The sequence below is a fragment of the Dromaius novaehollandiae genome, chromosome 3 (assembly GCF_036370855.1).
Source record: "Dromaius novaehollandiae isolate bDroNov1 chromosome 3, bDroNov1.hap1, whole genome shotgun sequence".
Lineage (NCBI taxonomy): Eukaryota > Metazoa > Chordata > Aves > Casuariiformes > Dromaiidae > Dromaius > Dromaius novaehollandiae.
The window spans coordinates 99,322,665-99,347,545 of NC_088100.1; the positions used below are offsets into that span (position 1 = coordinate 99,322,665).

Here is a 24,881-nt window from a genome sequence, read left to right on the forward strand (position 1 = left end):
CCTCTCTTTCTCCAGGGTAAGCAAGACCATGAGAAGCCCTCAGTGTCTCCTCAGAGTTTACATACTCCAGCTCCCTGGCCATCCTGGTGGACTTGCCCAAGTTTATCAACATCCTTCTTGATCTCCAAAACTGGAGACATGATTCCAGATGCAGCCTGAGAATATCTCAAACAAGTTCCAACCAAAGTGGAATAATCACTTCTCTTGCTTCATCTGCTGGCTATGCTGTTGTTGATATAGCTTGGTAAGCTGTTAGCTTTCTTCACTGCCAGGGGAAAACAGGTCCTCTTTAGCAGAGCTACAGCCCAGCCAGTCAGTCTCCAGCCTGTATCACAGCTGAAAGCTCACCCCAGGAGCAGGACTTCACGTTTGCCCTTGCTGAATTTTACAAGATTCATGTTGGCCCATTCCTCTGGCTTGTGAAGGTCCCTCTGTAGGGCAGCCCTGCCATTGAGCATACAAATGGCACCCCCTTCTTCAGGCTCTACCCCAAACCTGATAGGGGTACATTCCATCTCTTCCTCTAGGTCATTGATAAAGGCATTAAAAAGAGCAGGTCACAGTACAGACCCCTAGGAAACTCTACTTGTAACAGGCATCCAGGCAGCGTATGAACAATTAATCATTACCCTTTGTGCCTGACAATCCAGCATTTTTTTCCATTTATCTAGTAGCCCACCCATCCAGACTAAGTAAGAGCATGATCTGGGACACTGTGTCAAAAGCCTTACCCCCCTCCTCTCCTCCAGGTCTCCAGAAATGGATTCCAAGAGGACTGGCTCCATGATTTTTCCCTGAGGCTAAACTGGCCTCAGTTCCCCAGAAAGTCATTCCTGCTATTTCCAAACACTAATGTAAATGTAAATTTCCCCAGTCATCAGGGACTACCCCAATCTTCACCATCTCTCAGAGATGACAGGCAAGCTCAGCATTTTCAGCTGCATCCTGTCTGGTCCCATTGGCTTGTACAGGCCAGGATTTCTAAGGAAATCTTTGTCTCAATCCCTTTCCACTACTGGTAGTTCCTTTCTCCCTTGAACCCTGTCCATAGCCACAAAGGCTTGTGAGACCTTATCAGTGATGATCAGAGCAAAGGAGGCATTGATCACTTCAGTCTTAATCTGTCTTCTGCCACTAACTCACCCGCCCTATTCAGCTACAGGCCTGTATTCTCATTTTTTTTTTGGTAATACAGCAGAAAAAGCTCTTCTTGTTGCCTTTGATGTCTCTTACCAGTTTCAACTCTAGTTGAGCTTTGGCTTTCCTAACACAAGCCCTGCATTCCCTGCTGAAAATCCTTCTTTGTAGCCTTCGCTTTCTGTACACATCCATTTTTCCAGAGCTCAGCTATGAGTTCTCTGTTTAGCCAAGCCAATCTCCTGGTACATCTACTCACTTTCTGGAATATGACAATGGGCCATTCCTCTGCTTGGAGGAGGTTGCCCTTCAAGACCTGCCAGCTCTGTTGAGCTTCTCTGCTCTTCAGAACTGCCTTCCACAGGATCCACCTACTAGACTCCTTAATTTCAGTGTGTCCTCCTCGAGTCCAGGGTCTATTCTCTGCTACTCACCTTGCGACCTCTGCTTCCAGTGATCAGATGTAACATCCTAGAGAAATCAACTCACCACTGAATAAGGACCAATCTTTCATCACCATCTCCCTTTCTACCTCCATGAGTAAGCTACTGAGAAATCCTTCTCTGGCCAACATTTTAAGCAATTATTCTCCTGTTTAGTGTTTTACACAGAGGCAATACAGGATACACGAACTCACTGGAAAAAGCTTAAGTTTCCCCTTAGGTTAATAGTCTGCTTGTCACCATGTCAGAAGCCTTCAGAACTTCTGTTGCTTTCAAATTGATTCGAATACTAGGATTGACAGCAAATAACCAAGGCATAACAGATCAGCTACACCAATCAAGTCTTCTACAAATTAGTATCCTTGGAAAAGCAACAAGAAAACCCATATATCAAACACATTCTAGAAACAAGTTTTCATGAGCTAGTTTGCAAGTCAATACATTAGATTCAATACATTAGAACATATATACTACTCTTATTGTTTGCTAAAGGTGAACTAGCCACCAAGTTGACCCATAAAAGTGCACAGGAGCATCAGACCAAGAACAGAAGGGTGCCATGGGAAGCCACTGTCTTTCTGGGATCATGTAAAAGAAGAGCTATCAAAGACTACGAATACGGAGTTCTAGAACACTTTCTCCAGACATAAGTCACATTAGTACCTTCTTTTAAGGATACAGTTCTGTAATACAGCTGAGCCATGGTTGCCAGAACAGAACAGTGCCATTTTCCTATCCTTCCTTCCCCAGACTGTGAGCTCCCATTACCTTCTCCAGGACAGCCCTGGGATTCAAACTTCTCTTGCTGAACCATTTCAGCTCATTAACTGGCATAAAACCATTGGAAAAAAAAAGGTGTGTGATGGATTACCAAAATAAGTCAGGGTATAACCAACATCACCTAGAGCTAGGAGAGAAGAAAGATCAGGAAAATAGCAATGGTGAGAGGAAGAGATTATGCCAGCTCGGTTGTGTTCTTGAACCATGGCTCTACATGAAGGGCCACATCCTGTCAAACACAACAAGATGTAAATGACTACCTTATGCTCCCGCTTCTAAAATTCATTTGTCCTCAGATTAGAAATGAGACATAAGGACAATGTAAGTCAAATGTGGGTGTTCATTCACCCACAATAATGTAAGAGAGCTGATCAAAGAAAAGTTATAAATTTATATATGTGAGACTACTGTCAAGGACTGGATATTAGACAAGATGCACTGCATCTTTAACACCTCAGCCCCGATCCCTATTTGCTTGAGCACTTTATGCAACTCAACTCATCTCAATCCATTCCTAGCATGTTGAATGCAAGTTAGCAATCCCCTCCATCACTGAGCAGTGACATATCTGTGGACCTCAACTGGTTCTGCAGGCAGATAGCCACCTTCATCAGCTGTTTCACTGCTAGACCAAAACTAGCTCCATGCACAGCCATTCAAGTGTCCTACAGCATCAAGTTTCTTCCAATTTGGGGTGATGGAGAGCTGACTAGAGTTCCTTAGTTCATGCTGCACATCAGCAGACACTACAGTATTGCTTACGTAACTGGCCTTGGAATTTTATGGGTATGGCATTTGGAAAGTGTCTCTGGAAGGTAAGAAGGCCAACTGATCTAAGCTCACCATTTCTTTTATTGCCAAGCTATAGAAGCATTGTGCTATTATTTGATATAAACTATTTATTGATAATGTTATCTAGAGTAAAGCAATATTTAATGCTTCTAGCAAGTGAAATAGAAGTTTTCATTATTTTATAACATAGCAAGGATGCCTGAAACTGAAGAAAAATAACCTCCAGACTTCAACAATTCAGAGTTCAAACATTCCAAAAACAAAATACAAGAATTATATGCATAAAAATAAAAAATAAGCAGGTCTCAACAAGTACGCATCACCATCATGCAACTGACTATGTAGCAAATTTTCAAGATGCCTGGCAACATGACAACAGCAGCAGAGGTTATCAAAGTAAAAACTGGATGCTCGTGACTCCACCTAAAATTGATATCATAAGACTGGTGGCAGAGGAAGGGAAAAAAAGAGAAAGAGTGAAAAGACTAGCAAACAGCCAGGAAAACTTAAACACATTTCATCGTGGACATTAGGAAAAGATATCTAAAATTCATATCGCTTACATCTTTTCAGATGGCTTGGCTTTATTCCAGACTGCATTGAAATAAAATTCCTTTAATAAGAGATCTGAACATAAACAATTCAGAAACTCCTGGACATAGAAACAGTCAGTACCTGATGAACAACTGCAAATTGTAGTCTCTACCAGTGATGGCATTACTCATGTTCTACCCAAAATATGTCAGTTCTTCTCCAGTTCCTTAAAATTTGTGCTTGAAGCAGGGAGTAGGTAAGAAGCTCCAGTTCTGCATTAAACCATGAGCAATGCCAACACTATACTGGAGGAACAGAGACAGTCCTCTTATCCCCCAAGGAAATTTGCAAGCATGACACAAATACAGAGAAACAGTTTGACTTGCTCAAGAACTTTGACAAAAGTTCTTTACTATGAGTTTTGCTATGCAAAGTTTCTCTTTATGCTGTATTCTCATGCTCCTGCAGAATACAGATATTCTAGTGCTGATATTTAAACTGGAATGATCATTGTGGAGGGAGCAATATCATCTGTAGTACCCTATGCATTCAGGGAACATCCAGAAGGAGTAAGTCAAGAACACCCATCTCTTATAATGGAGATTTTTATATCAACATTTTACTGTGTTCTTTTACTTTAAGACTGCAACACAGCTGGTGACATTGCTAATGTTGCCACTGTTACGTGACTTCCAATATTGTCTCCTCTTATATTTTCTCATTTAAATTTAATTTAAACTCTCTCCTGCTGTAACAAATCAGGACAGAAACAATATCAGGCAAGAGGTGGCTGCCATTCTCTGAACTGCTCTAGTAAACACGTGACAACAAATGAAGCCTAGCTGTGAAGCAAGTCATCAGCAGTCACATTCCAAGTACATTTAGGAGTTCCAGCAGCAAGACAGGTCATCAGACATCCAAACCATTAGCTTGAATACCAAGTGTTAATACCTACACCTTAAAGCACCTCTTATGAAACATCTGAGGGATGCAGTCTTGTGACAGCTTAGGCAAAACTAAATTGATACTGCTGTGAACCTGTCTCCTCCCACACGTACATTTGTAACTCAGCCTTTGTGCCAGGAGGTACTCCATGTGCTCACGTAGCAAGCCAATTCAAGGAGCTAGACTAAAAGATAATTTATTGCAAAGACCAGCAATAAGCAAACAACAAACACACTTCAAGCAACTCTTTCACCATGAGATCTGACAAAGCCAAGCATCAACACGAGGAGAAAGAGAAGCACATGGTCAGAGACAGAAGAGTGCATAAACACAGCCTCACTAATTTATTCAGGTAATTATAAAAGAACTAATTTCTTTCTTAATGAAAGAGTCAAGATTATGAGTGGGCTACCAGAACAAATGTCACAGTGCAGGCAGAGGTTTAGCAAGAGCTCTCTTCTAACACATTATATCAAAATTGAGAACTGGAGGAAAAAGAGTGATTCTAAGCACCTTTAACCCCCCTCCCCCCCCCCCCCCCAAAAAAAAAAAAGAGGCTCAGTCAGGTAACACAGCATACAACAGAACGCTGTTTGGGTAGAGGATACGAACTCCCCATAGTGAAGAGACAAAAACAAAGCTATATTGTACACATCAAGCAAGCCAGTTTCCAAGATGTTGCATCAATTATTTTAAAACAGCCACAAAGAAATAACAGCCCACTCTAATTTTTCTTCCCTTCTCTAAACATAGCAGTTTAGCCCAAGTGCATCTTTTCATTCTCCCAAAGCCTTTCCAAAATGTTTGCTTCCACGTTAGCAGTGACATGAGCCTGCCCATTCCGTATCACCTTAATTCTGTAACAAGAATGGATCATTCCATGTACAAGGTTTTCCTCTATCTGCAGGATTTCCCCACACACATGCAGTCCAGGGGGGAAAGGCACAAACTTCAAAGAAAAGCAGTACAGACCGAAGCTGTCCCCTCCCCCACCCCCAAGAAGGAACACAACATGAAAGTGATTTCAAAGAAACCACGCAGACAAAAAATAGAGAGAATGAAAACTAACAAAAGGAAAAAAAAACAAACAAACAAAACAGGCTCCTCCCCATTCCCCACAATACACAATCCAGTGGTCAACTTGCACTTGCTGTTCTTTACCCATGCCAGTATCAGAGTCATGATACCTCTGAGAGATCATTTCAGTAAGCCAGGAGCAGTCAGCAGAACTTAGTAATCAAAGGCTGAGTATCTGATATCAAAGCTTTAAAAAAAAAAAAAAACACCCAGACAAATAAACAGAAAACAAAACCCACTGATAAGAGAACAATAAAAATCTTTGATGAATAGTGCTCTGCCTACCCAGGTATTCGCTGCACTACCCTGAATTCTAAACGAGTTTATGATCTCAGTTATTTCAATAGCATTTTGGCTTCTTTCCTCAACAAAAAGAGCATTACTCTTCAATTCCTTTTCTCCCTCATTTCATTTTTTTTCCTCCTGCAGCAGGAGTATCAGACTTTGACCAAAGGTAAGGAGAGGATAAACACTAGTTGGAAAGAATCAACAGTTTTTAAATTGAAATAAGATGAACTGTGCGGAACAAGGTTTGCTCATAGTTCATCCTGGTTCATTGATTCTTTTTGTACTAATGATAGCTAAAGATGTTTATTAAAAAAACTTGTCATGTCTGCTTTATATACAGTAACTTGTGTCAAACAGTCCTTTAGTATTAAAAAGGCCTGGACAGGAAGGGACAATATCGAGACACCTATTAAGTTCTCCGCATTAGCTTCATATTCTTTGCAGAACTGACAAAATAGCCAGGCTTCAAGGCTGGACAGACCTTTAACATCTTTCAAAAATTAAGTTACTTTGATTAGGGAATTGCTACCCCGAGTTTTTGTTTGGATGATAGCATGTAGCTCCTGAAGAAAAAAAGAAGAGCAACAGAGAAAAAAAGTCACTTCAAATTGTAACTGATTAGCAGTTTTCCCAGATAGAGTCCTATTTTCTTTCTGTACAGATTCAGATACAAGGAAAAGTCATTAGATGGAAAATATTTTCCTTGAGAAATAATTTCTGTTCTTAAACATACTTAATGACCATCTTATTTTCAAAACACTGTATACATTAGAGTCTTTCAAAAAACCAAAATTTCAGAATACTTCCACCAGACAGGTTGTGGTGTCTCCATCCTTGGAAATATTCAGAACCCAGATGGACATGGCCCCAGGCAATCTGCTCAAGCTGACCCTAGCTGAACAGGGGAGTTGGACCACATGATCTTCAGGGATGCCTTCCAACCCCAGCTATTTTATGATTCTGTGATTCAGTGACTGTTCTGTGACCATGTTAAATTTTATTCCCTATCACTGAAATGAAGTGCATGCATACTGTTGCTGCAAAGTGTTATGGAAATCAGGCTTGTCAGCCATCATAACAGGGCTCGACCCTAGGTTCCCGCAAGTAAAGTTCAGAGCCAAATCAAAACAAATTAAATTTTAATCACGCGCATGCCGTAATTACAGCTCGAGCTGGGTGTCTCCAAAGAGGGACCCTAACATAAACAAATCCTGGGCAATTATAGTTTTTTCAACTTACATTTCCCACCCCTCACGTGGTAGTTAGACCAATAGTAATTTTTTGGTCTGGGGTCTCCTGCTCCTCATTGGGTCTCATCGTCATTCTGAGGTAAGCTGTTTTTCTCCTTATTTTTGTTTTTTGCAGTCTCTGCTGATGGTTGTACCTCTGTTTTTGTCAGGTCTTACTGTTGTGTCTCAAGGTCCTGAGGAGGAGGAGGAGGAGGAGGAGGTGATTCTAAATCATAACAACTAACACTGCCCCAGCAGTGAGCTAAGGCTTTGTCCCTCAAGGTCCTAATGCCCTGCACTGGTCTTATTTCAAAGCCTTGACACCTTCCCTTTTGGAGTGTGAGACGCAGGAATGCAGACTGCTTGTAACTTCCTTATCTTCCTAGCTTGAACCAGCTCTGAGGCCCCCTTTCTTACAGGGCTAAGTAAAAGTTCATTATTTTATCTAAGTGCAGCCTAAGGCTTCAGCAAATTTAGCTATTCATGCTAAGCAAGTTTTATATAAGTTGTGCTAAGCGGCTACCTCTAGACAGTTTCAGTTCACTATTCTTTAATACCAAGAAAGATCCTAAAGTATACTGAAAGTTTATCCCCTCCCCCACCAGCTCTGTTAAGTCAAGCCTCATTACACCGCATTAAAAAAAAAAAAAAAAAAAAAAAAAAAGCTGTTTGGGCAATGTACATCCTTATCCCCTCCCCTCCAAAAGTTAAGATATACTCTAGGTTTAATTTTGACAACATTCATCTTTTCTTTAAATTAAAATAACACTGTAACAGCAGTCAAGACTACAGAGTAAGCTATTATGGTTGACAACAGCTTCTATTTTGAGATCATAAAATATTTAAGGGAAGTTCTTCTCCAGCCTAGAGCTTCTTATGTTTGGTGCTTCCCCCCCCCACCAGTTAAGGAAGTGGGAAGTCATCCTATTGGACTTAATGTTACAAGCTAGATACTGGTCTTCAACAGCTGTTAGCTCGTATCAGGCTTTTATTCATACATGGTAAAGACAACATATAGAAGCATAGACATAGTTCAGGGGAAGACAAACCAAGGAGAAAGCAGAAGTGAAATAAATTCTACTGTTTCAGTATGATAAAAAGATAGGATACAAAATACCAATGTCACTATGGCAGAGTCTTAACAATGCCTTGTTTCTACATCACATACAGGTATAATTATTTCAATTGTAAAAAGTAGGAAAAGGTTATACTATTGCTTTTACTATTTATTAAAAACATTGATCATTTATCAAAAAGAAGCTCTCAGATCTGTCTGCAAAGGAGACTGCACAGCTATTTGACTCTAGCAATCAGTGTAAACACCATTAATTGAAATAACTTTACCGATGTACTGGACATGACAACACCTTCAGTATCCACAAAGGTAGCATGCTTGTCTTTTCCTTGATCCCACAAATAAGTATTAAAAGACTGAATCACCTTAAAATCCAGTTTCTTTATATTGCAAGAGATGCATACAATCTAAAAGAGGGCTGGCTGCAAACAAATTTATAAAACAAGCAATTGCTATTATTAAATCGTCTTTTAAACGACTTTATGCCTAGGTCATCTTTTAAAGAACAGTCCATTTGTCGTACTCCAAGACTGCTTAAAAACTGCTTACAGAGGATTTACAAAACAGGTTTCACCAAAAATCTGCATTAGCTCTAGCTGTTGCTTTCACAAGAGCTTTGTTAATGTGCAAGACCCCTACTATTTGAAGTTTTTCTGAACTAGTAGATGGCTCTACATAAAAGCGTCCCCCAAAATAACAAAAACAGCAAGAACCTAAACCTAGGTCTAGACGTTGAATGCTTCCAGTGAAGATAACTTCATGTACCAGCCTAAGCTAGTAGTAAGGGGAAGAACTAGAAACAACCAAGCGTTGAATATTTTAAAATTAAGAACAGTAAGAAAATAGTATTATTTACACACACACACAAAAGGCACATCTTTTCAGAAAAAAGAAAGAGTGAAACAATAAATCCCTAGCTGTGATATGTCTCCTGCAAAAGTGCTAGAGACAGGAAACACCACAAGCTAGTGACTAAATGAGCATGACATCTGAGTAGTCAGTTCAATACACCTACACGTACTAGTCCCAGCAGTACTGAATGATACTCACTAAAAATGCCTGTAAACCCAATCTGTAATTAGACATTGTAATCATCTCCTTAGGGGCAGCACAACAGCTCCGGGTGACAACGGAGTGAGACTTTCTTAGATGCTAACAGGCGGTATTGTGCACTGGCACTCTACTGAGCTGGAGCAGAGACCATTTTAGATTTGTATGCATGTCCCTGGAGAATCTAGAGATGGACAGGACATACATGCCTTCTGAGATGTGGAACTGATCGCTACCTAGGTGAGTCAAAGAACTACCTCCCATTAGGGCTGGATTCAAATATTATAACAGCTGAAGTCAAAAAAAGCATTTCATGATTGTCTTGGATATAGATACACACTAAGGAAGTGTGTCCTTTTCTTGAAAAAAATCAGCTATAAGTATTTCTTTCTCAAATGCCCCACAGAGAATCAAACTAGATGTCAGACAGTAAGTGTTAGTACCTGCAAGCAGTACCATATCTGAAGTGACATCTTGTACGTAAACTGGCATACAGAGTACCTTTTGCCTAGGAAAAGATTCCTGTTGGGATTAGAACAAGTAAAACAAGACAAGTATTTTATTACTATACAAGGCAAACAGAGAGCAGAAGCACAAAGGAGGCAAGAAGAAACTGAAGAACATCTGCACTAGATTCACCTTTTACAGCTTTACAGAAAGCTCTCTGAAGTCAGTGCTTTGAGTACAGACCCACTTGACAGAAAACTCAGAACTCAGTTTGCAGTGCCACTTAGCTTCAGTACAGTACTTCTCATCTGAAAAGTTTCAAAGCATATTACAGTTTCAGCAGCTTTTCAAGGTCACAAGGGCAATCACGAATGTGCCTTCCCCCTCCAATTCCTAATTTACTACCCTCATAATCTAACCTAGCCATACTCCAGAAGCTTCAGTAAACCATTCATTTTCAAACATTCATTCACTTCCCTCCTGGAATCACGGTCCAAAACTACTGTATGTGGTACCAGTGTGTATCACTAGTCTCCAGTTCCATATAAATCATTACAAAGGGCTACAGTATACATCAAAAACAACCTTAGACTCACCTGTATTTATCTGGAGTTTGTTTAAAAACAAACTTGGTTGGATACTCCCAAGAATTTTATCTGTCCTATGGAGAAGGGATCTTTAGCATCCATTAGGAGCTGTCAGTTTCTCTTACTATTAGGAACCTTTCCTACCTCTAGATAGGTTACCTGAAATGTTAGTGAAGAAAAACACTTAACTCTTCTGAAAGAAATTTAAACCAGTGATAAGTACAAAAGGGCAATAAAACAAAAGCTATTCTTATTTGAAAGATAAAATACAACCTTGGGAAACTAAGCCACAGTTTTCCCTCAGTAAGTTTTGTTGAAACTGGACACACAGGTAAATATTTCAGAGACATTCAGATCCTATGAGTTTTGTGGAAATGAGCAGTCAGGTCAAGGAGAGACATCAAAATTAGTGCCCCTCTTGAGGATAGGTGCAGCAGGAGCTCAGCTATGTTACTGATAATGATTTTCCATACACAACAGATATATTAGAAGTGCCCCAAACACATAAAAATAACTTCAGAGCTCACAGTATATTATACCCAGAAAAATTCAACCACAACACACAAAGCCACAGGAAACCAGGCTTCACAGCCTTTTTGCTCACACAGCTACTAGTTTCACTCTTGATAAATTGAAGTAAAGCCATGAAATAACTACTTTCCAGAACTTCTTATAGTTTTAATACCAGCTATTTTAACATGCAGTTGCAAAGTTAGGGGCAATAGTTTGGGAACAGGGGTTATTAGGGACAATAATTTGTTGATAAGGGTTCAGTTACCACTCAAGATAAACAAACAAAAAACTATTTAGAGAGCAGTTACACAACTGCCCCAGTCCTGACAACAGCACCTAGGAGTGCTGCAATACTACATACAGGTAGTACTTGAACCCAGCCCCCCAGCACAGCTCAACACCCTCAACTGTGCTCCAAGACGCCTTTTAAAGAAGTACATCTACATTAGCACTTCGGTTTGAATCAGAAGCACGCTTCTGAAACAAATCTGAGCCAGCCCCATTTACTGTGCTTTTTCACATCTCAGAGTAGTTTCTGAACACATGATCCAAACATCTGTCATTAATCTAAACTAAAACTGGAGCACACCTAGCACCCTCCAACCCACTGCTGGGTATTCAGTCCACAGGACTAGATTAGCCAGTCTAAAACAGAACCCCATGAAAGACGCACACCTTGGACATTGGTTATACTCACATTAGCAAGTAGTACACTTCAATTGAAGATGATTCCTAGAATGGCACAATTGGTTTTTGAGGACCCAATGTGGCAGACACTGCCCATTCATCTAGAAGCGCCTCAAGCAATAGTAACTAAGCCGGCAGGCTTAAGCTGCCAGCACACGCCTCTTCAGCCCTACAAAGAAGAGCTGCACTGTGGACTTCAGTGTTTCTCTCTGACTGACCATAGCAGCAGCATCTCATCACTCATCTGCTTTTGCTTCCACCCTTGTTAAGGGGTATCAAAGGACACATTTAGGAAAACTTTTCTGAATACAGTAACCAATTCCTTAGGGAAGTTAAACAAAAATCTACATATTTCACACATCACCTACATCTATAGTAATATTCATCCTTTTAAATAACACTGGAAACATAGCCCAATAACCCACATCAATGGCTCCACTGTAGTTGTTGGTAGGAAAGAAAGAGGAATATCTGCTCAATAGTCTTTTATATCACTTGCACAGTAGCTTAACCTACAAAGCTGCCCAGTTAAGAGCTTCACTGGTTCTTGAATAAGCTGACCAACAGTTTCTGTGTGTTTATTAAAGTATTACCATAAGATTCACTGGTTCCAGTTTTCTACTTGGATCAAAGTATCAATTCTTTACAAATACTGTTGTCATTTTCAAGTTGTGTCCTCTTTAATCACTTTTTTTTTTTTTTTTTTAATTACACAAGGCTGTAAATACAAGGTCATGACTTTTGAACAAATAATATCTGCCTTTAGCATGACAGGAGAATAACTGGTGAGAACAGACCAAACCAATACTGTATAAATTGCATACACTGGTGCACTGGTCATAAAAATTACAATAAGATGTACCTCCTCGACACCACAAAAGTCATCTTATTTTATTATTTCACTGGCAAAACATTTAATTCATACACTAACAATGCAGAGCCATATTAGTTCTACACTCAGTAAACGTCTACATTCAATAAAGGTCAACTTCCTACACTGGTGTGCAGACACAGAAGTAGGATTACTAAAGATGACATTTTGTGTTAACACTCAGTAATCCCCTGAAAACTGCAAAGACAGACAGATGCTTTCCTTTGTGACTTAAGTGGAAGTTTGTGGTCATTGACCGGTCATTACCATATAAACTAAGAAGTCTTTTTCAGCACTTCAATAACATAGTCTGAAACATCCTTCAGTCAACTTTCTGAGCTGAATCCCTGTTAATAACCCTTGTGAGAACAGACTGAAGGGCCTAGTTGTACTATGTAGACGAAAGTGAACTCAGTGAAAAAGTTATTTCCCATAGCAGAGGAAGAGAATCTACACCATGATATAGAATTATTCTGATAATGCAGTAACATCATAAAATGACACACAGAAGTAATGTTAATGAGAAACTAATGTGTCTGAGGGCAGGGGACAGAGGGGATGATGGGTGACTTATTTTTCCTTGGAAAACAATACCTGGGCCTGAATAATCTCCTCCAAAATTATATGAATGGTTGTTTTTGAGATAAGGGGTTTTCCCTCCTGTTGATTTCTACATGAGGACATCTTTGTGCCTTGTCTCCCAAGTAATTTTTTCTAAGAGCTGGAAGACTAATTTAACCTATATTCATCAGCAGCCCTCATGTTTTATCATGCCAATAACGTCTCACGCAATGTGCCAAATTGCAAGAAGCTACCCCCAACTCAATTCATACCATCTTGTGCAAAGGTTTTCAGACCACTTTTCTTTGACAGTAACACTCATTCAGGATTTGTACTTGGTTTCAGCACATGATACTACCTCAAGTAGTCACACCCTAAAAACCCCATTAATACAGCCCTGTAAGTTTCTGAGCTCACAACATTTATAAGCAGAGTTGAGACTGCCCACACTAGAAGTAATTAATCTTGTATAGATTTGCCATATTTTAAACACTTCAGCTGAAATCTTCCATGCTAGATATCTGCCCAGGCCTGAAAGCCATCAGTCAAAGCAGCTGAGGTGTTTCTAAGGTTGTCTGTTTAAGAAAAACAGTTTTGATCATCTTCCAGTAAACTCAGCATTCTTGTTCTGTGCATCAGAGATGTATCTTTCACTGTTTAGGCAAATATAACTTCAAATAACATCAGACTAAGACACTGAAAGAGAAGAGAAATTGATTCTTACTAAGAACCTGCATATACTTGTCCAGATTTTACCACTAGATTCCCCCTAAGATATGCTGAAAACCAGGGTTAAACCAGACCCTTGTCGCAGTTTCACAAAAGACCTGCCTCTTGCATTTGCACTGATAGCAGCCAGATAGAGCAGGAAGAAGCCACAATTCACAGACCGTATGTCTAGAAACCAAATCTTGAAGACATTCAAGCACAAATAACTGAAGCACAGAACAACAAGAGTGACAAACAGGGAAGGAGCCAGGGCAGCAAGAACTTTAACAGTTTTTGAAACAGATCACCATTGCTCTCCTCCAATTTACTGAGGAAACCAATATTCATATCAAAGCACTTGGGTCTCTAAAGGGCCCAAGATTCGATGGATGTTTTTTGTCTCCACAGAGAAGAGAAAAGAAACAGGAGTGCAGCAGCAAGTCCAGACAGGCAAAAAGACTGGTTGGACAATGTGGCAAGATTTAAGTGTCAAAACAGAGCACATTTGGTACAACGGTAAGTGATGCAGGAAGAATCACTATTAGAGAAAAAAATAGGCTCAAAGATAGGCATGACCTGTTGTACTCATCACTCTCCACAATTCACACAGAGTAGACTGTGGGTTTGGTAAAAGAACTTTGGTTCTTTTACCAAAGTCTTCCCATTCATTTGGTAAGGCCAGTGCTGGCAAAAACCAATGGCCAGCTATCTTTCAGTGCTGGCTGAAAAAGAACAGCTATTGTCTTACTAAGCTACAGCACTAGGCCTACATGTTGGATCTCCACATTCCTATGGACTGATGAACCAAGATGCTACCAAGATGATTAGTTTCAATTTTCATTTTGTTTGAAAAAAATAATAATAACTTAAGTACATCACAGTAGCATTAGGTAGGTGTGCTGCGATCTTCTTCATTCAAGATGGACAGTGCTCTCTGAACAAACAGCAACTTGAAATTTCACTTTTCCCTCATTGTTTAGTGTACAATCCCTTGCAGCAGTCTACATAAACCCTGCTCCAAAGACAGAATTAAGTTATACTCATTACTGCAATATAAATATTTCACAGATATCATTTTTTACATCCAATTGCAGGATGCCTCTCCCTTTTGTAATATGGGGGCAACATATTTAGGTAAGGAATATTCACTGCTCTCAATCACCCACTCTGAGAGGAGTAGGTGTTCTGGACAGTCAGCACCTTAAGAGACTATGTTCAACACACATCTCAACCTTCAATTTCAACTGTGTTTGGTCTGTATTTGTTGCAAGTCAGGGTCTCACCTTTAGTAAAAAAAAGTGAGAAGCACTCAGTGATTACCTCTGGAGAAGTTTCAATACTAAGTCCACAACAGAGACAAGGAGGGAATTCAGTAATACAGAGTAACTGCTATGAGACTACTCTTTTCTTTCTGCAGCTCCTTACCTGGTTACACTGACCACCACCCAGATTCTGCCATAAATAAGAAATGGGTTCTATGCACTGCTTTCAACAACTCTTTAAAAAAAAAAAAGAAAGTCACAAATATCTCCCTCCCTCATTGTCACCACATTCCCTTTTGTCCTCTGCAGCTACTACAGCTGTCTCTGACCTACTAATACCCAACACCCCCCAAGCGATATTTCCAAGCTTATCCTTCAAACACATAAGGCCTCCTTCACTCTTACAAAAAAAGTCATGTGCTATATACAGTTCTTTCCATACCACATTAATTCATTATCTCCACATCTTGAAGCTATGTTCTTTAGTTAAACCAGATATCCCACACCACTACCTGCTTCTACACATCTGTACAGAACAAGAGATGAGAGGCTGTGTAAACAATACATATTATCCCAAATGCACAGAACATGGTATACACGCATGCAATTTTCCCCTCATTTCCAGATGAGCCAGCCAGCCTTCCACTCTACACAGACCATCTTTTCACAGACCTCTGGCCCTCAAATGTTTACGTAGCCACTCTTTCAAACACAACCATATGCCCCATGCAGACAATTTTATGCCTTCTGAACACATGCACTCAGTTCAAGTATATCATGCACAAGCATAGGCACATTCTAGCTCCTGAGCTCACTATACACATACACAGGGCTTGTCTACACTAGATGGTGTGCTTTTAGTTAGCTGGTGATCTGTCAACACCATTATGAATGATAGTTTCCACAATAGTTTACACTTGAAGTTAATGGACAATCTTCCCAGTGAAACAAACAAAACAAAAAAAAGAGCCTGTAATAGCAAGCCCTTGCCTATTCTGTAGCCCTTAATCTGATAATCATAACAGTCATACACTGTTATTTTCATTAATTGTTTTAGTTTCCACAGGCTATCACAACTAAGAAATGTTTCTCTCCATACTAAAGGGAGCAAAAGAATCCCCTCTGTCCCTGAACACTCAGTGGCCTCTTACTTGAAACTAAGTCTCAGGACATATCTGAACCCCCTACCCTGCTGACTGCGCCTCCCCTCCACCATTTCAACTTTTCATATCCTCAGCAAAACAGCCTGCCTCCTCTCTCCACACACAGACTGGAGTTCCCACTAACTCAGCAATATGAAAACTCCAATTTCCCTTTTGCACAAACACCAGTCCCCTGATACACATATGCATACATAGCCTAACATAATCTTCACCTTGGAGACGCATAAACCCCACAAATTCATCCTACTTCCCCCCTCTTTTCCAAACCTAAACAAACCTTTCAAAGATCCCACTGTTCCTTTCTCCTTCTCAGTCAATACCCAAGCCCCCTCACAATCCATGTTAATTTACCCAGGAGAAGAGTGCACTGATGCCCTTATAGGGAGTTTACACTGCCTGACATAATCTGTCAAAAGGACAGATACCTACAAATAGCACTACCATGTCCCCAACACGCACCGTTTGCTAAGTTTTCTAATTTGCATTCCATAGCCTAAACAACAAATATCCGGGTTTTCAATTTTATTGCAGAGACACCAATTTGCAGCTCTCCTCATGTTTCCAGTTGCTGCCCTACCTCCTCTCAACACACAAGGAAGAGGCTCACTCAGCGGGGTGACAGCCAGGCATCCTTTTCAACCCTCAATACAAGTGCCAGACAAACCAACTTGCATGCGGTAAGAACATGCATGCCTTTGTGTCCACGTACCATCTCCTATTACACATGAAGGTCTCACACATTATGCATGACCACACTGGCCACTAAACAAGATCGAAACCTTGTAGCAACCAGTTGCCACAGTGCCTGTAAGCGGTATGTAAGCTTACCACCCAGAGCCTCCCTCCTCCACAACACTTACAAGCCAGCCAGCTTATCACCTTATTTCTTGCAACATACACAAGCTTGTCCACCTATCATTCTAAAATCCATAAGACTTGATTTTACCACTATTCCTTAATACATGTGATTTCACCCACCATCCGCATCCCCACAATTTAAATGTACCTGTAAACACACTGCTCAACCTACCACATTACACAATATAAACCATACAGATTCATCCAGCCACCTCCAGCCCGTCAAGAATTATTCCCACCCTTTGACTAGCTACAAATTGTAGTAAGGACACATCCACGTTTATACACAGAGTCAGCAAATCCAGCAGCCGTCAACCGATAAGAAAGGCCTGCCTTTGGCTTCCTTCCCTTTCCACAATAAACGCGCAAGAGCACTGCCCACTTGCCTGTCACTTCACTCCCTCCCCACCACCGGCTAGTCACATGCGCCCAGGCCTAACAGCGACTTCTACCTCCAACACCAGGGCCTGACCCACCTCCCGCCACCCCGCTCCAGCGACAAACATCAGGCCTCGCCGGCCCACCGCTCCCCCGGCCCCAGCCGGTGCACGTGTACAGGCCCGGCCCGCCCCCACCTCCCGTGCCCCCGCACCGCTACCTGCCGGGGCCCGGCCCGCCGGCCGCCCCCTGCCCCGCCTCGGCCCGCCCCACGCTGGCGCGCAGCCCGGGGCGGGCCCACCGGCCCGGCTACACCAGCACGCCGCGCTCCCCGCCGCCTCCTCGCCCTCCCCCCGCTCCCCACGCCGGGCGCCCCCCAGCCCGGCCCGCAGCTCTCCTCCCCCCGGCACGGCCCAGCGGCGGCCAGGCCTGCGCAGCGCCTCCCCGTTTCCCACAGACACGCACACAGCAGGCCTTGCCCGCCTCCCCGCCAGCCCCACGCGAGCAGGCCAGCGCTGCCTCCCTCCCGCCTCCCCGCACACACGCGCGGGCCTTGCCCGCTCGCTCAGCGCCCGGCCCGGCCGAGCGGCCGCCCCCGCCTCCCGCCCGGCCCGGGCCCGGTCCCGCCGCAGACGCGTCCCGCAGCCGGCCCTGACCCCTCTACCTGTCGGCGGACGAGCGCCTGCGTCCCCCGGCGTCCCGGCCCCAGGTGGCCCAGCAGGGCCCGGCCCGGGTGGGGGTGGGCCTGGCTCGGCCTCACGCGTGGGCCGCCCCGCGCTGGCCGCCGCCGGCCGCAGTCGCCGCCCGCTCGCGCACTCCGAGCGCCGCCAGCAGCGCCGACATGTTGGGAGCCCCCGTCCCAAAGGCCGCCGCTGGGCCCGCCCTCCGCCACCCACGTCAGAATGCCCCGGGGGGCGGGAGGGCCCCGCCCACGGCCCCGCCCCCCGCCGCTCGACGGCCGTTCCCGGCCCGGCCGGCCCGCGTCGCTCCCCGCCTACTGGCTGGCGGCGCCATCGCTCACTCGGTCCCGCCCCCCCGGCGGCCGTTGGCCGCCATCCCCGCTCGCGCTACCCTGACGGAGCCTCATTGGTGGATCCATTCGCCGCTCACCCGCCAGCCCCGCCCAGGAGCTGTTCCTGATTGGGCACCTGGCCTCGGCTTTGGTGACTATTGGCTGCGGCCCTTGTTAATCAAGGCCGTCGCGCACAGAGGCTCTCTCCCTCCGCCCTGCTCTAATCCGGCCTCGTAGCTTGGCCAGGATTGACGAGCGGCGCTGTCAGTGGGAGCCCTGGCCCCACCCCGCCGCCCTCCCCACCACCACGTCGTTTCTCTCCCGGCGCGGGTCGCCTGCCGGCCGTTGGCTCTCAGTGCTGTCAGTCTCACAGCCTCTCTCGCCCCGGCCGCCGCTTCGCTAGAGGCGCGTCCGTCAGGCGGGGCGGGGGCGCCCTCCTCTGATTGGCCGTCGGCCCTGCCAGTTAAGCGAGGACGGTCTGCGCTTGGGAAGGACGGACAGGCTCGGGGAAAGCCGCACAGCGCTGCCCTGCCCGCGTGCCGCTCCGCGCGGCGATTGGCCGCGCGGCGGGTGGGAAAGGGGAAAGGGCGAGCGCTCTTCGCCGGCGGCTTAGGGGGGTGGGGGCAGTACCCGTATGTTCTCGGCGATGACATCACCGCCAGCCAATCAGAAAGCGCGGAGCCCCCCCCCGCCCCCGGTGGGGGCGGAGGCACGGGCCCGCCTGTCGGAGCCGTCGCGCTTCGCGCGCCGAGCGGGGTGCAGACAACGGGCGCGCGAGGGGCGGCGCCCACCGCGGCCGGCGATCTGCCCTGTGGCGCTGCCGTTGTCATATAATAAAGACTAACGCTTAGAGGGGTCGCGTTGCTCAGCGTCCCCTTCCGCGGGGACGGGGCAGGCTTGAATGCGGCGGCGTTTCGGGGGCCTTTCCCGGCGGGCGGCCCCCGGCGGGCGGCGGGGCCCGGGGGGGACTCCCCTCGCAGCACCGGAGTGCGCAGGCTCGACGGGGGGGGGTGCCAAGTACTGCGCCGAGGCCGCTGGCGTCGCGCCCGAAAAGTGGCGCCGGTTAGGAGAGGGCGTGTGTTGGCGTAGTTAACGTTCCAAACCGTCCCCTCCGGCGCCCCGGCCTCGACGACTGCGGCTTCCCCTCGGAGGCTGTGCAGCACTGAACTGTATGGGCTCGCTTACTCCTTAACATCTTTCTCACCCCCAAACAAAACATAACCCAAACGGTTTTGCAGGAAGGCGTGTGAAATTCTGCCTGATGCCATATAGTCCCCTCTTCCCACCTCTCTCAACCCATTACCCTTTGGCTGGGCTTCCCAATGGGCAGGAGCTAGCTTGGGTTCGTCTCTGGAGAGGGACACCAACACCTGTCTTGCTGCCGTGCTGCTGCCTGAGGTTACACAATAAACTCTTTCCCAGTAAGCTTACTGACAGGAGATGTCCTCACATTGTTTGAGAGTGCCTCGATTGTACTGTCTGTACCAATGGCATAAAAATTCCTTCAGAGTGCTGTCTACTGATTGCCTTGTCCCTTCACATTGAAGCATCTCCTTCCTCCATGTTATGTACAGCAGCACACTTTTGTGGGACTTGAGATCACAGGCTGAAGCACAGATTATATAGCATTTTTATTTATCTTTATTTATCTTTATCTTTTATTTATCTATCTTTTCTGGAGCATTTGCAGATGAGCTGGCTCTGGAAAAAGCAGGCAGCTTTCTCTCCTACTCTTCCACATAGGCATACTCTGGGATTATTTTTCCAGACTTTCTACTCCAGGTTTATGTCCACACTACAGAGAATATTATGCAGCTTTTAGCCTTAGTGGTGTTGTCATCACCATCACCACCATTCACATGAAAAAAAATCATTGCACAGAGCTCTGGAGATGCTTCGTGCTAAGCTAACCAATGCAACTGCAGCTGTAAGCTAGAGTTCAGTCTTTGCTTTCTGTGGTTTCAAGTGCATCTACTATGCAACAAGAAGGTGGGAAAGGTCACTCCAGTGTCATAGTGTTGCTTCCCACAGCTCTCTGCTGGCTGATGGAGTTGATTGAGAATGAAACCTAGATCGCTCCAGCGCAAGCAGACACTTACGAGCAAGTTCAGAAATGGTCAGAACACTAAGACTGCAGTTAGCCCTCTGCTATAGAAAGCTTGTTCATGGACAAGCTAATTCGAGTGCCCAGACACAGCTGCCAATCAACCTGGTTCACTTTTGCAGTGTCCACATGATCTGCGACTCAAGATACATTTATGTTTCAAAGTAGTCCTTATTTGCCTTACCTCAGGCTTGGTTCTAGTAGTCCTTTAAATACAATTCATGTATTATTAAAGTGATGACATATCTGGCTAAAAATTGCTCTATCTTCTAATTGGCAAATGTAAAATTCATTCAACCTAGATAATTCTTGGACTGCATTTTGAAATAGTGCAGTTCTTGTTTCAAGTGAATCACCAGGAATTTTTGCAGAGCCTGCCATTCCTGAAGATAATGGTAAATTTTGCACTGATTTCAGCAGGCACAGAACTGGGCTATAATTGTACCAGGTCTCTGAACTCTCTACGTTACTTCTTGGCTTCCTGCCAGGAAGATGCCATAGGCAGCGTTAGATAATTCTGCCCAGTATGACCAAGGTGTATACTCAGCTGCAACTGACACTTCCATCTAATTTCCTGTAGCATCCATTCCTCCCACAGCGACTACTAAAGCAAAAATGCACAAAAATATCCAAGGACATCACAAGTTAATTGTTCAGTTGTCATTCAAATGTTCTAACCCTGCTTTTTTGCTTACTTCTATATCCAACACCTTTGTTCTTATCCACTTTATTTTGCTTTCAGCTCCAGCTGAACATTTTGGAAACATCACATTTATATCAACATTTATATCAGCGTTTTTAAAAAATGAAGTACATGATGCTTCATTTCACATCATTCAGGTGACTTATTACATCACCTCAATATCAGCAGGAACTTTACAGAATTGACTTCTTGAAATAATAAATACTTCCCTACATTAATTCTAATGTAATAAATCACATCCCCTAATGCTTCTCAAACATGACATGCATTAACTAAAAATCTACACCATGCACATGAATTCTTAACCCAGCATAAACAGCACATTTCTAATCACTAGAAAAATGTGAATATCTAGTTAGTTTGTGTGGGCTAAAACTAAATGCTCTCATTGCTCAAGAGGTGTTGTGTGTGGCAAGAAGCAAGTATCACAGTGGCAGCAGGGGCTGTGAGTGAAGTAATAAGTAAATGAAATCATGGCTGTATGTGGCAATGGGCAGTTAATGGCTAATCTAGGGATTTTCTGGTTGACCCCAGTTAGGCTTCATTTAAGGTTACTAAAGCGAGATATTTGTCTGTGAGACTATGTATGTGAGACAGTAATATCTGCATGCCTGAAAGTGTACACATATTTAAACACATACAACATCCATCAGATTGGTGATGAAAATAACTATGAACTGTAGAAATGTTAACTGAATCAAAAAATGGAAATAGGTTTTATAGGATGCAGGTAATTTGCAAACAACTATTTGATACTGCAGTTTACAGGAATGAAAGTGAGTTCTTACATGCAAAGTTTTTAAAATTCCCAGTTCTTCATATTCTGTTGTTATTGGTGAACAGACTTTTCCATTTAGTAGTAGTTGTTGATGGACCTTCTCAAGAATTAAATTTCCTTCATGCTCAAATCAATGAGCTGTAAAAGAGATCTTGACAAAATACCAGTAACTCCAGGAAGCTGCACAAGCTGACAGCATTTTTACATTGTTATCTCAGCTTTTACCTTTTTTTTCCGAACTTTAAAAAAGTTAACTTTGTGCCTGAAACATGTAGCAGTCTAGTGTGTTAACTGGCCCCCCACACTGGTTTGACCACAATCAGCAACTGCTCCAGTTTCACAAGACAGCACTTTTAGACACTGAGAATATTCATGGCATATGATAATTCTTCGTCTGCAAAGCAAACAAGCTTTTTCATATTCATCTGAGTAACTTCCCATGGAAATTAATTCACTAAACAACAGTAGTTAACTTCTTCATCACTTCCCTGAGTACCCTTCTAGATTACACCATCTGTTAAGAGAGGAAGGAAATCACCACAAGATAATAAGGCTGTCTTCATATTAAGAAATGAGTAGGGAAAGTTTGGAAAGATTCATGTAATATTTGGCCTTGCTTTTGCTCAACAAGAGCAAGGTTAAATTAAAAACTAATACAGCAATAGAGAATGGGAAGACTGTAGGATGAATAGCAAAGAAAAAGGCACAGATACTGACAAAGACAAAAGCCAGGTAATACCAATATACCAAAAAGACACAAATGAAACCATTTCCAGCATTTTGTGCTACAAAACAGAGGAATTTCACAAAACAGTTCAGGACACCATCCCTATGATAACATAAACATCATAGAGTTCCTTACTGGAACACATATATTAAGGGGAATCTGATGTTTACAAAACATAGAAATAAAAACAAAGATGGATAGTAACATTCTATGTCAGTGGAGTGATGCTCTGCAAATAAAACATAGGGGATAAAACAGCACTTAATTTTGTTCCGAATTATTTTGGAAAAAGATGGTTACAGATTTTCCTAAGAGGATAGGGCTGTGAGATTGTCATAGACCCTGGGTGAAAGTTTTGGTTGTGTCTAGAAACCTCTACGTTATTAAAGAGATAGTACTGCTGAGATACAAAGGATCAGTCAATGAGATTTTAACTTCCCCGTTAATAGTTTTGGGAATACATGCTACTCACAGTTGGGGCCAGACAGTCTTGGATGTGATAGTCAATAAATTTCTCCTCCAGACTGTTGCTGAAGTGAAGTGAAGCTACACAAGAAGTAAAGTTACTTTGACAGTTCAAGAGTATGCCCTAAAATGGCTGAGCATAGATAATAATACTGGAGTAGGTGATCACAGCTTGTTTGATTAAAGGTAGGGGTGAAAGAAAGTAGAACAGCCACTATGATTCTCAATTTCAGGAGGGCAAACCCTGATAAATGAAGGTACCTGGCAATAAAATCAGGTGGTATAAAGAAGTCAGAATTTTGAATATGGAAGAAGCCTTAAGTTCCTTAAATCTAACTTCATAATTCCATTGGGATTCTGTTTCTCAAACAAGGCAAAAAGGTTTATAGGAAGGGGCTTCAAGGCATAATTGGAAGAGAAATGGTTTCAACAGAGAGGTAAGAATTATAAGCAGAGAAAGTATAACAAAACAGAAAAAAAGGTCTGGTTGTTCAAGAAGGAGAAGTCTTCAACATCAGTAAATATGAGAAAGAAGGGAGAATTTGGCTAGAAAATCAGGCTAATTTAGACCTTTTAGATGATATTTGAAAAAAAAACATGATATTTTTCAGTTGCATACATCATCTTTTAAGAAAAGTGATGTTGCTTTCCAGTGAGGAAGGAGCAGGGATTAGAGATAGTCTACACTGCACTCTAAAACTAAATGCATATTTTGCCTCAATTTTCAATAAAGATGAGGATGCAGAACATGGGGTTAGAAGGTAGGTTGGCTAATAGCTAGGAGAGAAAGGAAATTTAAGATGAAAGTAAAATGCAGACTATAGACTCTAGGCAGAAGGAATGGATAGATAATATCCATTCCAGAAGTCAAAAAAGAATGTCCAAGGAAATCACTTGTCTCACAGCAAATTTTTTAAATAAGTGTAACAGGAAATGATAAAGAGTAATATTTGTTTACAAAAGGTGGAGCCTACCAGACTAGGTTTCTTTGAAAGTATCATTCACCTGCTAGATAAAGGAAGAGGTGATAGAGATTAGCAGAGAGAATATTACCAGAGACTAATGTAGATGATGGAGTATCTATAGAGGATAAGGCAAAATATAATGATCAGAAGTGAAGTATCTGACTTAAAGATGGTGCAGTCTTTTTTAGAATTCTACAAAGATCAGTTTTGGGGTTAAACTTGCTAGATATTTTCATTAATGATATTGATACAAAAAGTGGTGGGAAATAAACGTGTTAATGACCCAGTTCTGGGACATACCAACAGTAAACAGAACTGAGAAACCATACTTGATTAAACTGATGGAGAAATGGAAATGCAGTTAAATTCAAGAGTATAAAAGCAAGGTCTGTGGGGAGTAATACCAAAAATTTCCTTTAGGAACTTGATGCTCATCAATTCTAAAAGACTGAGAAGGACAGAATATTCCGGTTGATCACAGTGTGATATGAAATGCCATTGAGTTTCAGCATTAAAATGGTAATGTAATCTCAAACATGGCTGGGCAACAGGTTAAGTGCCTTCACACAGGCACTTAATTGGCAGTGCAGAGGTACTTATTTAGAGTTCCACACAGGCAGCCATGAGCTGGCTTTGAGATGTAACACACCAAAGGGGTTGATGTACCATGATTATTTCTGCTGCCTTCATTTGAGCTTTGGCCATGCTGTTATATTGGGTAGGGACAGAAAGCCACAAGTTG

The 24,881-nt window shown here is 43.0% G+C and overlaps 1 protein-coding gene across 6 annotated transcripts in view; it reads right to left on the reverse strand.

Moving 5' to 3' along the window:
* Nucleotides 1–18,307, reverse strand: part of PPM1B (protein phosphatase, Mg2+/Mn2+ dependent 1B) — a 72,659-nt gene extending 54,352 nt beyond the window's left edge. For 3 of the 6 annotated variants that reach the window (XM_064509583.1, XM_026117091.2, XM_064509582.1), the window contains exon 1: nucleotides 18,050–18,306. The gene's annotated coding sequence lies outside the window, so the exon portion shown is untranslated. Of the gene's footprint in view, nucleotides 1–18,049 lie in introns of all 6 variants that reach the window. The other 3 variants (XM_064509577.1, XM_064509579.1, XM_064509578.1) reach the window with 1 other exon arrangement.
* Nucleotides 18,308–24,881: the final 6,574 nt, after the last annotated feature.